Raw genomic sequence first — 13,762 nt, forward strand, 5'->3', positions numbered from 1 at the left:
CAGAAAGGGAGCTGGAAGCTGCTTGCTATGAATTCTGTTATCTACTTCCTACAATACTAATTATGAAAAGATACTACAGGTTTCCTTCAGAGTAATTTTGAAGAATCAAGGGAATGCTTTTTGAAACAAAGAAAGGAACAGTGATAAAACCTCAGGAGAAGCTGTTCATTTACATATTGGTGCTGTGAAAAAAATCATCATAACAAGAAGGACAATCATAAAGCAGAGCGGGAATAAAGACCGCAAACCGGTCCAGAGTTGCCATCTCTCTGAGCTCCTGGCAGAAGCTGATGTTAGCGCTCAGGAGAGGAGAACAGGTATCTGTGCAGTAGTGCCTGTTGCTGGCACTAAAGAGCAATTTGGGGGGGGGGGGGAAATGGGGGACAGCTAGAGGCAAAGGCAAAAAAGCTTGGAAGTACAGGCAGCGCTCTGGTGATTTTTAAGGTCTCAGCTTTTCAACAGCCACGGAAGCTGGGCTGCGTGATGTGTAACAGTGTAATACCTGCAGGAGCACTGGTACTGCCTCAGAAATATTTATTTAACTGGTCAAATCTATTGGAAAAGGTAACTAAATCTAAACCATGTAATCAGTTCCAAAGGAAGAAGGTGATTGCAGAAGGTGAAGCTGTTCAGTACTGGGGAGCACTGGTTTTGAAAGGTGGGCAGTTGGAATGTTCTCGGTAGCTGGGACAATGAAAAGCTAATCACCGGGGCTTTTGGCATAGTTATTAGTAATAGCTATGTAAAAAAGGGAAATAATTGATTCTTACTCATGTAGTTTATGGATTTTTTTCTATAAATTCATTGCTAAGTTGGAACAAATGAGTTGTGGATAATTATTTGGCAGCAAAATAAAAAGTTTTCCTGCCCTTAGATAGAATGTGAGATTGAAAGTCCTAAGAGAAATTTTAGCTGTTAGGTTTCCTATGGATCCGAAGTAGGAATGGGTTACAGCTCACTGAAAATTTCTTATTAACAGCAAATCATTAAAAGCAGAGCAACAAATGTTACAAAATTTCAGCTGCTGTGGAATAAACTACTACAGAGAAAGATGTGAGTGCGTGTAATTCCTGTTACTCCGTATTTTGAAGGGACTCTTAGGAGTAGCAGCAAGGAGATCTAAGATTTTTCTGGATAGAAATAGGGATTTTTTTTTTTTTTTTTTCCTGAGCCATCAGCCAGAGATTCTATTTATGCCATTTTCCAATAGCAGAAAGAAAAGGGATGTACTTCTGGAAGCATACCATGAAGGGGTAACAGAACTTTTAACAAATCTGTAGGTCTCATTCATAAGTTAAAGAAAAAACAAACAAACAAACAAAAACAAACCACAAAGAAAACCCAAACCACACACACATGGAAATACCGAAGTCTTTCTAAAGGATTCTGGTTCTTTATTCTGAACAGAAGACTTTTTTCTTGTGTAACAGACTTATTTTTGTAGTGGCCAGTAGCAGGCAGGAGAGGAAGCAGAGGCCTGGGAAAAGATTACTTTCATGGCAAAACAGCTTGTGGCAGTCTGAAGTGACAGCTCTTAGGTTGTACATGGACGTATTTGAGAGACTACTATCTGCGCAGGTAAGGGGTCGGTTTTGATTTTGTTTTGTTTTTCCTATTAAAGCCAGAGGGGATGCTGGAACATGGTAAAACCTTTGAACAAGAACTAGTATGTGAACAAATGACCTGCAGTAAACCTCAGATCGTCACTCAAGGTCAAATATGGTGTGAGTTGTTCCAAAAGGTAGTAATTTCCCTTTGGATAAAAAGTAAAAGGGTGGACTTTCCAGTGATGGGCAGAAAACTGAGGCTCTGCAGAAACAGAAAGCTTTGGCAGGTCTGGAAAATTCTTGCACAGTGTGGTAAAAATCAGAAATGTACAGTGGTTAGCAGACTGCTCTTCGTTTTGGTCCGTTTTGTTTCACAGCCCCTTTTGTACAGAACCTAGACAGGAGAGCAATTAAAAGGGCTTGTGTAGTGATTGGCTTATGACGGCAGCATCCTAAGGTTTTCAGTGCTGAGGTGTCATTTCCCTGGAAAACGATAGCTGGCAGTGGTAAAGCCACTGCGTCCTATGGAGGGTGCTTGTGGTCAAGCCAGACTGGGTGTCACTTCAGTTGCTGCATTTGCCAATACTGACCTGAAGAGGAGAGCAAAGGTTTGCTCGTTCAAGCAACAGGTTTGTGCTGAAATCAGTGGTCTCCCTCGCTTTCTCTTACGGTTTGTGTAAGTGTGGCCGCTGTCTGAAGGAGCACCAGGTGGGCATGGTTTTAGTCTGGCTGGCCCCGGGACTGAGAAGGCAGCTCTGGCAGCTAGGCCTGGAAGAAGTGGGATAGCGATGTGCTTTCTGTCCAGGTAAAGGGGGCAGCCGCTGTCCCTGGCCAACCTTGTTACAGGCACGAGGGGTTAGGTGGGCATCACAGCTGGTTTTAGGCTGCATGAGAACTGACACTGACGGTGCCTCTGGGGACACCTGACTGTCACCCCACATACATGATGTGCCACATTATCCCATTAACTGTCCAAGTTGTTAAACGGGTTGTTTTTATATATGGGTAATTCTAGCCCTGACGCTAGGGACCATCTTGCTGTTGTGAGGATGGGAAGACCTTAATTCCAGAGCTTTGTGCTACAAAACACCATCCTTTTGTGTTTTTACCATGAAATGTCTTTCCATTTGTAAACTGTAAGAAAATGACCAAATAGTGAAAGTCACCTACACAGCAACATACCGACAGTATGGGACACAGGCTGTCAATCTGTGAGAATCCATCCACTGTCACTTATATAAACGGAACAATAATTGTTTGTTCCTCGTCAGAAATGTAGTTTATGCAGTCTATATAAAGGCAAATTATGTAGTGCAGTGCAAGGAAAATTCTTTTTTTCCTATCTGAAACCAATTTAATATTAACTGATGAAACCATTAGAAGATACTGAGCCCGCTATGAATCCCTTCGGTGGAATACACGGAGTGGAGGAGTGGCTTATCTCACAAAAAGCCTGCCTCCATTTTGGAGGTAATGGGTTTTTTATTTTTTCACTTTCTTAATAATAGAGGAAGAGAAAGGGATAGGTCTGCTAGAATACTCTCCTTATCGTCTTACCAGCCTATGCTCTCATGGAGAGGAGTAGCTGAGAGTTGAAAGGGGAAAAATCCTGACTATTGTGCTTTCCCTGAGATAAGGAATATTTTGGAGTCCCTTGTCTCATGCATGAAACCTGGTAAAAGGGAGTTATATTAACATATGGAAGAGGTTTGGGGAAAAACAGATCTTAGCCTCAGGAGTCTGCTTTTGACTCTTGGTTTGTCTGGGTGTTTTATATGTCTTTGAAAATGAATGCTAAAAGGGGGACTATGAGCCACATGGGCTGAGATTGCTGCAGTGACCTCAAGAGGTGAAAGCACAGTTGAAAAGGTCTATTTTAAATGTTTAAGGAATTAATAATTGCTGAAAAGTGCAGATTACTAGAAGAACAAGCATCTTATATGCCGTGTTACAGACAGATCCGGCACTCATGGGAGGCATTTGTGACAACAGTCTTTCAGTGGGTGACATTTATGTACACGATAAAGAGACAAGACCTCTTTATGTAAAATTTACAATGAGCTTTCTAATGTCATCAGTTTTTTTAGGCTTAAAAAATACCTTCTCTCATAAAATTAACTCCTCGTGTTCGGCGATCGGCTTTTGGGGGTTGCGGAGGACAGCCCCATGGGTGCGTGTGGCAGCGGACGCACCGGGAGGCTGGGGACCCGAGGGGGGACGGGGCACGACGCTGCTGTCCGTGGGCACGACGCTGCCGTCCGTGGGCACGACGCTGCCGAGAGCGCTGTTTGCAACAGCTGCTGCTGTTGGACTGAGTGGGGCGACAGAGAGAGAGGGGAAAATGTGTCGTTGCCCTTTTTTTTTTCTGAAAGTGTACTTGGGAGTCGGGAAGGAGCTTTTATATCACTTTTTAGTGATATAAGGCCAGCAAAGAATTACGAAGTAGAGAGGAAATAGAGGGGAAATACTGAATGAGGGAGAGGGAAAAAGACATTGGACTAGGAACTGGTGCTAAAACCAGTGTGAGGGAATGGAGCAGAGAGTGCCAGACAGAGCGCAACCTGTGAAAGCAGAAAGCGCGGATGGAGGCCAGCGGCGGCAGCGAGGCCCTGCGTGGGTAGCAGCCCCACTTGCTGACCAGCTGCCCGTGAGGCCACCGGGCCCAGTGGCTGCAGGGTGCCCGGGGGCTCGGCGGCAGGCTGCCCCTCCGGCTCCTGGCCCCGTGCCGGCGGGAGAAGCAGAGGATGAGGGTCACGGCTGTTCCCGGCCCTGCTCTTTGGGTTTCCAACCAGAGACGCCATCTGCACAGGGAGCTTCCCCTGGTGCTGCTCAGCTCTGCATGCGTCCTTACGTCTTCCCGTGGCCTCCTCTCTGAACAACGTTGCTTTGTCTGAGCCTGCCACTTGGTCTCCCAACCTTTGTAAACCCTTGGTGTAGCCACTGGCTGCTTGGATCCCGTGTTGGAGCAGGTGGCTTCTACGTGATGGAAATCAAGAGAAAACAGTATGTACTGACTTTAATTAAACTGGGAATTTCCACTTGTGCTGAGAACCCTAGTGAGAAATTTGTGGCATTGTTCACCCATAATACTTTCAGGTTTACAATGTGGGAATTGGTAATCACTTTTAGTAGAAAGCCATAAACATTGTGTCTCTTGAAGAGAGATTCTTCAGTCCCTCAAAACCTTGCAATAAACTAAACCCAGCAATAACTAGAGGTGTCCAATCTGAATTAATCTTAGTAAGAGAAACTCTATATGCTAGAGTTTTTGTTGGGTGATAAATGGACAAGGTTTTGGATTCAGCCATCACCCGACATTCTTACCTTCAAAAATAAGTATTTTGGTTTAGGATATTGTAAGTGACACCTGTGTGGGAGTTTGAAGGACAAGTCCTGACACACTGTCTCTGTAGGATGCATGTTTTTGTCCAACCTTTCTGTATGGAGAAGAGGAGGTAGAGGGAGGCTACGTTTTGCCAAGCAACGCTGTGAAAAGGCAACTTCGCACATGGGCTTGAGAAATCCACGGAGGTGAGTGGATGGCTCTGGGGAAGCGGTGGCCCCACGGGGTCTCTGACCACACGCTTTGGCTGGCCATCGTCCCTCTGGACCCCCTTTATCCTGTTTACCATGGCAGTAGTAAGTACAAGAGAAGCTTTATGGTGAGGATGTATGCCCCCCCTGCTCTCCCAAAGCTTTGCCTTCTCGCTGAGCCTGCTGCGTCCCTGATTTAATCCAGAATAAGCTGCATTTTGCTAAGAAGTGCACTAACCCATTCAGATATTGTCTTAGATCTGGCAGGCTGCAGCGCATCAGAGTATTTTGATAAGCATCATGTCTCCTTGGAAACTACTACTTAGCAGTAACTTGACGCTACATTTGGAGTGTTATGATTAATTTAAGCCTTGCTTCTGCAAAGACACATGGTATGGGCCTCCTCCTCCAGAAGTGAGGAGTCTTGTTGAGCTTATCAGAACAGCTCGCATGTTCGAAAATGTCCCTGTGGGGTTTAGGAGTTCTCTGAATCTCTTCAGGCTCTGCTTTAAGCTCGTTGGTTATAAATCTCACTTGTTATCCTTAGGTATATTTTTAGGAACCTGTTGTCTAATTCGATATTTTAAAAACATTTCTAAAAAGTCTACCTCTACAGTTATGAATAAATATAAAGCTCCTTCTGAGGCCATTCAATAGTATTTTAATTAGGCTGGCAAAATTGCTTTTGGCTTGTCTTTAAAGTCTTTAGTATCTTATTTCTATTAACAAAATGGTAATCACCGTTAAATTCAAAAATGTAACCAAAGTAGGTCATATTTTTATTAACGGGAGACAGATAATGAATGTGCCCTATATAAAGATTTGGATTAAATCTTCTGAGATGCTGAGGATAGTGTTTTAATTAAGGTAATCCTTATTTGCATCTAACAAACACTATTGCTGCTTAGAAATTTAAGACCTTAGTGATGCATATTAGTGCATTACCTCAACGAATCTAATAGAGATTTAATACTTGTATTTGAAGTAGCAATCTGTCATAAATTAAGAGCATTTGCATAATAAATTTAAACCATGTTATTCTTTGCAGAGTTTTGTATAATTAAGGAACACATTCAACATTAAAATTTTGTAATTTTTATAGTGCTAGGCAGGTGTACATTGTTGTTGCTGTTAAACTAGTCCTTCTTTTCACCTGCTTGTAATATAGAGAAGTCTGGCTATTGCAGCAGTGTTACATACGTGTGCTAAATTTCTCCCTAACCCCCCAGGTATTTTGGGACACTTGGCATAAAGAATGGGACCGCGTATACCATCCTACTGAACGCTGAAGTGAGGTTTACAAATAATGCTTTAAACATTTGATAGAAGAGTTACTAATTTGCATCATAAGATGTTACGAGTCCAACGTTTGAAGCAGAGATTTGTCCTGGGATACTGGGAAAAGGACTGTACTTGATGCTATCAGTATTAAGTATCAGTCTGTCAGTATAGGTGTGTACGCAAAGGCAGTACTCAGCTGATTTCAATGGGAATTAGCTTAGTGTAAGTCATTTTTATGTATTAAATAACATAACTGGAGGCTTTTACACTGAATACATTCTGAGCATCCTTTGTCCATGAAGTCCTTATCATTCCTTTGATTCCTAGGTTGCATTACCTAATTTTTGAGCTCTGCCACTGTACTAATCCACAGGAGTAACAACTGCAAAGCGAAGCAGACAGACACCTTCCTGCGCACCGCTTTGCTCTCGGTATGCACTGTGGCACCAGGGTTAGCTGGAGTTTGAGTAAGAGTTCTTGTAATACCCTTCACTGAGTTATAAGAAATGCTAATTTTGGTACTCGGCAAAAGCTTTGGGGTGCATGGGGATCCTGTCTGCCTCAGCACTTGTTCCCTGAAAGCAGCTGATGGGATGCTGTGGACTGAGTATAAGGAATGGGCAACATCTGCAGAGGAGCCCTTCCCAGGTCAATGTCCTTTTGGCTTTTACTTGCACTGGCTTCTCCTGAGGAGACCATATATCACTTAGAATAGGTGATGTCCAGGGACTTTCTGGCCACGCTTGCTGAACGTCATCCAGAGCCCCACTCCCCACAGGGAGGGAAGGATGTGACAGCAAATCCGCCGTCTTCTTCCATTAAGAGCTCTGTCTGTGCTGGTGTTACTCTCATTGTGCCGGATCTTCTTTCCATTTCACGTGGTGGGATGCACAGAACAGAGTCAAAGCAGCTTTGGGTGTGCTTTGTCGAGTTCCTCTATGGGTAGGGATTTCCCTACCTCTTTTAATTCTGCTCTTCCCCATGGGGGAAAACCGTAGTGATATTCAAACTTTAATTTTTGTTTGCATAAGTTAACCCTGCTGCTCCATTGGGAACCATGCTGCACAATTCTCGTCTCTTGGGTATTTATAGCCATCAGAGACAGCATCTTTCTTGATCACAAACATAAAGCAAATCAACAGGAAGATCATAAAGATTATCTTTATTAGCTTCTTCCCAGCATAACCCCACAACCATAAAACAAAGGTATCCTATAAATTAACATTGTCCTATAAATGAACGTAAAAGAATGCTCCTATTAGGAATTTCACGTTATATGCAGTCAAGTAATATTAGATACTTTATTTATGTCAAAGTCACTGAATATAACATATTCTTGCTATCTGTCAATGACAACTGTTACAGTAGTCACAGATGTATCTCTCTTTTGGGATGGACAACTTTGCTACCCTATCTTAGTGTGATATTCTGTTTTGTGGGTTAGTGAAGAATGTAAAAGAAAGCCAGGACTATGTAGCGCAACAGACCAGTCTTGTTCAGGCTCTTCACTAACTGTTTGTGTTCACTATTTGTTGTAGATGTTGTCCTTTAAATTGGTAATTGATATATAAATTTTACACTCATTTACACTGTTTGCTTTTGGCATCATTAGTTGGCAAATTACAGTCTTTCCTATGTTTATTATACTTTGGATGCTGGTTGCAGTGATTCTGCCTCTCTTCTCTCTTTATTTTAGCATTCCTTAGATTGATGCTGAAAATTACATGTTATTTTTTCTTCCTTCATAAACCCGTGTCACAGAAGTAGAAAGACCTCAGCTATTGAGATCAAAGGTTGCTAAACTTTGCTGGATAGCATGGCATAAAGTTCGGCCGTGATGAATGGTGCTAGGACTTGAAATAAGAGTAGCAAGTCTAAGAGCATGAGTCACTGTACTAGGTCTTCAACTCTGCAGCAAATTTGTGTGAACTGCTGGCTGAAAGCATTGACAATTTTCCATTAGTAATGAATTACAGTAGTAATTTCATTAATTTCTTCACCTCAGTCAGGATATGTTAGTGTAAGTTGCTTAACCAAGCATCAGAGGAGCCATTGCAGTTAACCTTTAGTCCTTTGCTGTGTAACCAGGACCAGTTAAGAAGTAAATTAGCGTAACATCCCTTTAAAAAAAAATTACTTTAGATAAGCAGCGGACATAATTTTTGCCTGTTTTTAATTTAATAGCAGGTTTATGGTTTTATGCAAAACCATTCACATTACGTCTGACCCTCTGGGAGCTGGGTTTTTTCGTCTGTGTAATTTGGCGTCTTTAATAATCTGCTGTCTGTTAAATCTGGCACAGGCTTGATTAATGAATTGTGATGAACCAATGCATTAATTTACAGGTTTGGTCTAATACCCTAAAAGGCTACATCAGTGCTTCCAGTTATTAATGCTAATAAACTTGAGAGAAAAAGCAACACGAGGAGGGGTAAGGGAAGGTAATATGTGACAAGTCTTGTCTTTATTCAAGCATTTGTGTCTGCAGCTACTTTTCTTACAAGAGAACTGCAAAAGCCCTTGACGACACAGAACATCAAATCAAGAACAGCTTAGTAGTGTTTAAAAATATTGTAAAATTTCTGAAGCTGTCTGTCTGTGTTCCATAGTCAAATCCTTTTTCACTGCTGAAAGTCCTTATTCAATATAGCTTTTCATGCTGTATTTTTAAATACTGCGTAACATGGTTTTGCAGTCCTTTGCTGTTAAATCTGTGGCTGAAACACAATCTTGAATATGAATTTCTCTGAAAAGTCACTCCAGAACACCGGCAGGCAATAGGTAGGTATGCATATAAGGAGGCATATACATGAGAACAGTGGGTATTTGACGTTGACAAAATTTGCTATGATGAGCAACTCATTCCTAAGATGATATTGTGGCTTTCCAGATGATCCTTTTGAAGACTTTAAACAAATCTACAAGTAAAAGTGCAAAATTTTATTTTATTTAATTTTTTTTTAAACCCTTCACGTGTCTATTGCATGTAATGATTCAGAAGAGTATTCTGTTGAGTCTCAAAAGAGCTGGTACATTGAGGAAAGGGAATAGTAATTGATTTATTTATTTTTTATTGAGAAAGTAGGGTTTGGGAATGGGATAGTAATACGGTGTGAAGATTTTAGGTTGGTGTAAAAAAAGTATGAAATTTTGGCTTTGATGCTGAGCCTTTAGATCTTGAAAACATCTTAAAACAGCATCGAAGTTCAAAGAAGGGGCTGTGTGTCCTCTCTCCTTGGGTATTAGCTCACAATACGGGAGCTCAGACTTCTTCAAATTACAATTCCAGCCTTGCCTTGTTCTGATAAATATAATCTGAGAATTATTATTTTAGACATTGATGTATCCATCTTTCTGTCTATGAAAATATAGCATGACGTTTAAAGCCCATTTTAGCAATCATGCCTCAGGCATTTTCTTTCTAGTGGGGCACAGGAATTTTCACTTGTCCTTGAGATAAATGACACTGGTATAGAATTGGCATCTCTTAAATCTTGCTTCAGCATCTATGGCACCAAAGCATTGCTGGAAACCTTGGAACGAGACAGAGAAATTAACGCTGTTTAAGCTGAGCAAAATTATTTCCCCCTATTTCTGTTGCTTCTTTCACTTCCTTACTGTTCGGCAGAGAATAATCTCTGCTACATCTTGGCTATTTTAATAGGATTCAGAACACATGATCACATTAGATACTGTACCTGAGGCAATCTGTGTTTAGACTGGTGATAATTACATGCAAAAGTCATTCAACAATGAGGCAATTAATGCTGATGAACTTTAATAAAGTCAGCTGTCAGCAATAGATATTGCTGGCAAGTTTCCTAATCCTATATTTATAATACTTTGAAATTCCCTTATGTTCTATTCTATAACGCACTTCTGGGTTAAAAAAAAAACCCAAGAAGTTTACCCCCAGAAAATATTGCCAGCAACATATTTATATATGACACAAATATGAACAAAGAGGTCAGAAGTCAGCCTACTTACCAGATTTACTCCGGTGATTGGTGTTTACCAAAGAAGATGATAGACAGCACAAGGCAAATCCTCTAACTGTCTCGGCAGAGGAGAGGGGAAGCATTAGATAAGGAACGCAGGGCTTACACTTCCCCTCATTGTTGATTAACAAGCATTAAATTATGCTTAATGTCAGATGGAGGCAGGTCATTGTAACGTGGTGTCAGCGTAAATTAGAAGAGCAAGCCAGTTAGTGTCTGGGATTTGCAAAATTCTGGAATCTGGGTGCTTTGCTGCAGAGACGTACTTTTGTGAAGTTCTTAGTTACCCTAATTGGTTATATGGCCAGATTAATTTTCTTGTCGGAAAATTCCATTATAAAGCCATGATTCTTTCGAACAGAAAGCAGACAGTGACTCCCAAGCTTTTTTGCCTTTCCACAGGCAACTATGAAGTTGCAAGGGGTGGGCTGATAGGAGGAATAAAGTGTCCTCCTCATGGAACTTTATTGACGATTACAAAGGCAACGCAGCGCTGTGCGCCTTTTCCTGTGGATCCGTTGCTGTGACTTGGTGGGCTACAGTCCAGGACCCACTGCTCTGACACAAGGTAGATGGAAAATATGAAAGAAACTAGCACAGGATACAGACGTGATAGCTAACAAAAGAGTACGTATCCTTCTGTGAAATGATGTATAAAGTCTACTAAATGTGGGAATAGTTTTAAAATGGCAGAAATAACATTTATCTCTTTGCTAATCCAGTATAATATGTAAAAATCATGTGTCATTATAGAGCTGTTGTGTATGAGGTTTAGGGCAAGAGCTTGCTCTGGATCCCCTGGAAGAGCTGTGCTGGCAAGGGCACTGAAAACCATCAGTTTGGGGAAGGGCTCCTCTTGTCAGAAGCTTTCTCTTTTCTTTTAGGAATGCAATGGGAAACACCAGTGAGGTATTTTTCTTCTTTGTATGTTTTCTTATTAAATACAAAGGCATTATCTTTAAGGCCAGAGATGGCCAGAGGGAATATCCCTGTAGGTGTACGTATTCTTCTTTTCCCTGTTGGCCATGGTTAGAGCCCTTGCCTGAGTGCACTGGCTTAGACAAGCCAACGTGACTCTTCTCACACTCTTCTTTTACCTGCCTGTAGCAAAAGCAGCATTGGCAGTCCCGCAGGGCAGTGAGCAGCCGTTAGATACAGGTTCAGTAGCTGTACATGGTATTTTCTATTTCAGCTGTTGTACTACGTTAATCACTAAAAAACATGCACGGCCGAGCAAAATCTGGTTATGATAGTTGAAAGTGTGTTCTGGTGAGTGTTAAGGTTAAGGATGATGGTTCATGTGTACAAGCCCTTGGTTTCAGTTAGAAAAACTCTGGCATTTGGGATGAGGTTAAGTTTCTAGGGTGAGGCTGGAGATGAATCACAGCTGGATTTTGGCTTTTGGCTTTAATGTCTACTAATCTTTTTCCAACAGCTGACAGAAAGATCGTATTGAACTAGATAAGCTGTACAAAATTCCTGCTGTTTTAACCTGAAATCGTATGATAGAAAGGTTGAGAGTTTGAAATGAAAAACGTAATGGAAAATGTTCCTCATGAAGTGTTGGAGGCAACCTGCAGCAGAGACCCAGCAGGAGACAGGCGAGAGTCAGGAGGGGCTCACCTGGGTCTCTCTGACCATGGAAAATGTCTGATTTGGCCTCTCTGGCTTTGGCTGCTTGTGTCCTTCAGGAGTGGAAGGAGAGGGGAAACTGAAATAGGGACCTTAGGGACAGTGGGGAATTGGGGGCCTTGACACAGGGAGAGACAAAGGCGAAGGCAATGGGGACTCAGGGGAGAGGCAGTGATGAAAAAAGAAGTTAATGCTGTGAAAGAAAAACGGGAGGGTCACCTCTTTCCCTGTCTGCACTGAAGCAGGTGACAGCAACTTGGTGTGGCTTTTAGTTGCTAGTTAGATCTGTTACACTATATAATAACTCCTTAAATTGCTCAGGCACTTATGGTATAAGGCAGTGCTGCAAACTGCGTAAACAGGCTTCTCTCTGAAGTCAAGTGTAGGACATTCCTGTGGTTTTCTTGCGTCTCCACTCTTTCCCAGGAGAAATGGTCTTTTCCATAAGATCAGTGACTGGTTGCTTATTCTGCCTATTGAGCAGGTTTGTACGCTGATGTTCCTTTCTATGTTACATCAGTACGGGAGAAAAAGCTTTTAAAAAGAAGGAGGCTAACAAGTGTCCAGATTAGGACATTAAGGCATGGATGGATGGATGGATGGATGGATGGATGGATGACCAGGTGGATACCATCCCAGCTGGGTGATGGGACTCAGAGGGTTGTGGGTGATGGGTCGCACTCTGCATGTCACAGGTGGAGTACCAGGGATCTATCCTGGGACCTGGCCTGGTTGACATCCCTGTCAGTGACCTGAGGAGGTGGTGGAGTGCATTCTCACCAAGTTTGCAGGTGTCACCAAACTGGGGGAGGGATGCCAAAAAACACACTCACGGGCTGGGCTGCTCTTCAGAGAGACCTAGCGAGGACGGAGGAAGGGGCTACCAGGGGCCTCATGAAATTTGGTAGGGACAAATGCAAAGTCCTGGGATGGCCTGGCTGGGGGGAGCTCTGCGGAAAAGTGCCTGGGGCATGGCAAACGGCACACTGAATGTGAGCCAGCAGCATGCCCCAGCAATAACGAAGGCCGACAGCATCCTGGGCTTTGCTAACAGGAACAAAGCCAGGAAGCTGAGGGAAGTGATTATCCCCTTCTTCTCAGGACTTGCTAGACCACATCTAGCTACTGCATCAAGTTGGAACCTCTGATATGGGAAAGACATCCTTAAAGGGGAGTGAATTCAGCAAAGGGCCACCAAGATGGTCAGGGGCTGAAGCCCTCTGAGGAGGGGCTGAGGGAAGGGGGCTTGCTGAGCCTGGGGAGGGGATGGCTGCGGCGACACCTACCAGGAACCTGCCAGTGCCTGTGAGGAGGTTATGGAGGAGACGGAGCCAGGCCCTTCGTGCTGGTGTGTGGCGGGAGGGTGAGAGGCAGCAGTGGTAAACTGAGGCAAGAGGGGCTCAGGCTGATACAAGGAGGGACTTTCCCCATGAGGGTGGTTCAGCAGTACAGTGGGGACCCAGGGAGGTTGTGCAGTCTCCATCCCTGGAGGTTTTCAAGACCAAACTGGGCAAAGCCCTGAGTAACCTGGTCTGGTCTCGAGGCTAACCATGTCCTGAGCAGAGGTGGAACAGGATGGGCTCCCATGGTCCCTTCCAACCTGAATTGTCTGAGGGCCCTACGAAATAGAGGGGAAAAAGAAGCGTTGATCAAAATACATTGCTCGAAAATTCAGTAGTGGACACCTGAATGGCTCTTAAACATTTAGGTTTCAGATTTTCTGTGGACTCCCTAGACCAGGAAGCGGTTTGCCCAGTGCAGTCTTTTTAG

This window comes from Platalea leucorodia, assembly GCF_965183815.1.
Source record: "Platalea leucorodia genome assembly, chromosome: 5".
Taxonomy (NCBI): Eukaryota; Metazoa; Chordata; class Aves; order Pelecaniformes; family Threskiornithidae; genus Platalea; species Platalea leucorodia.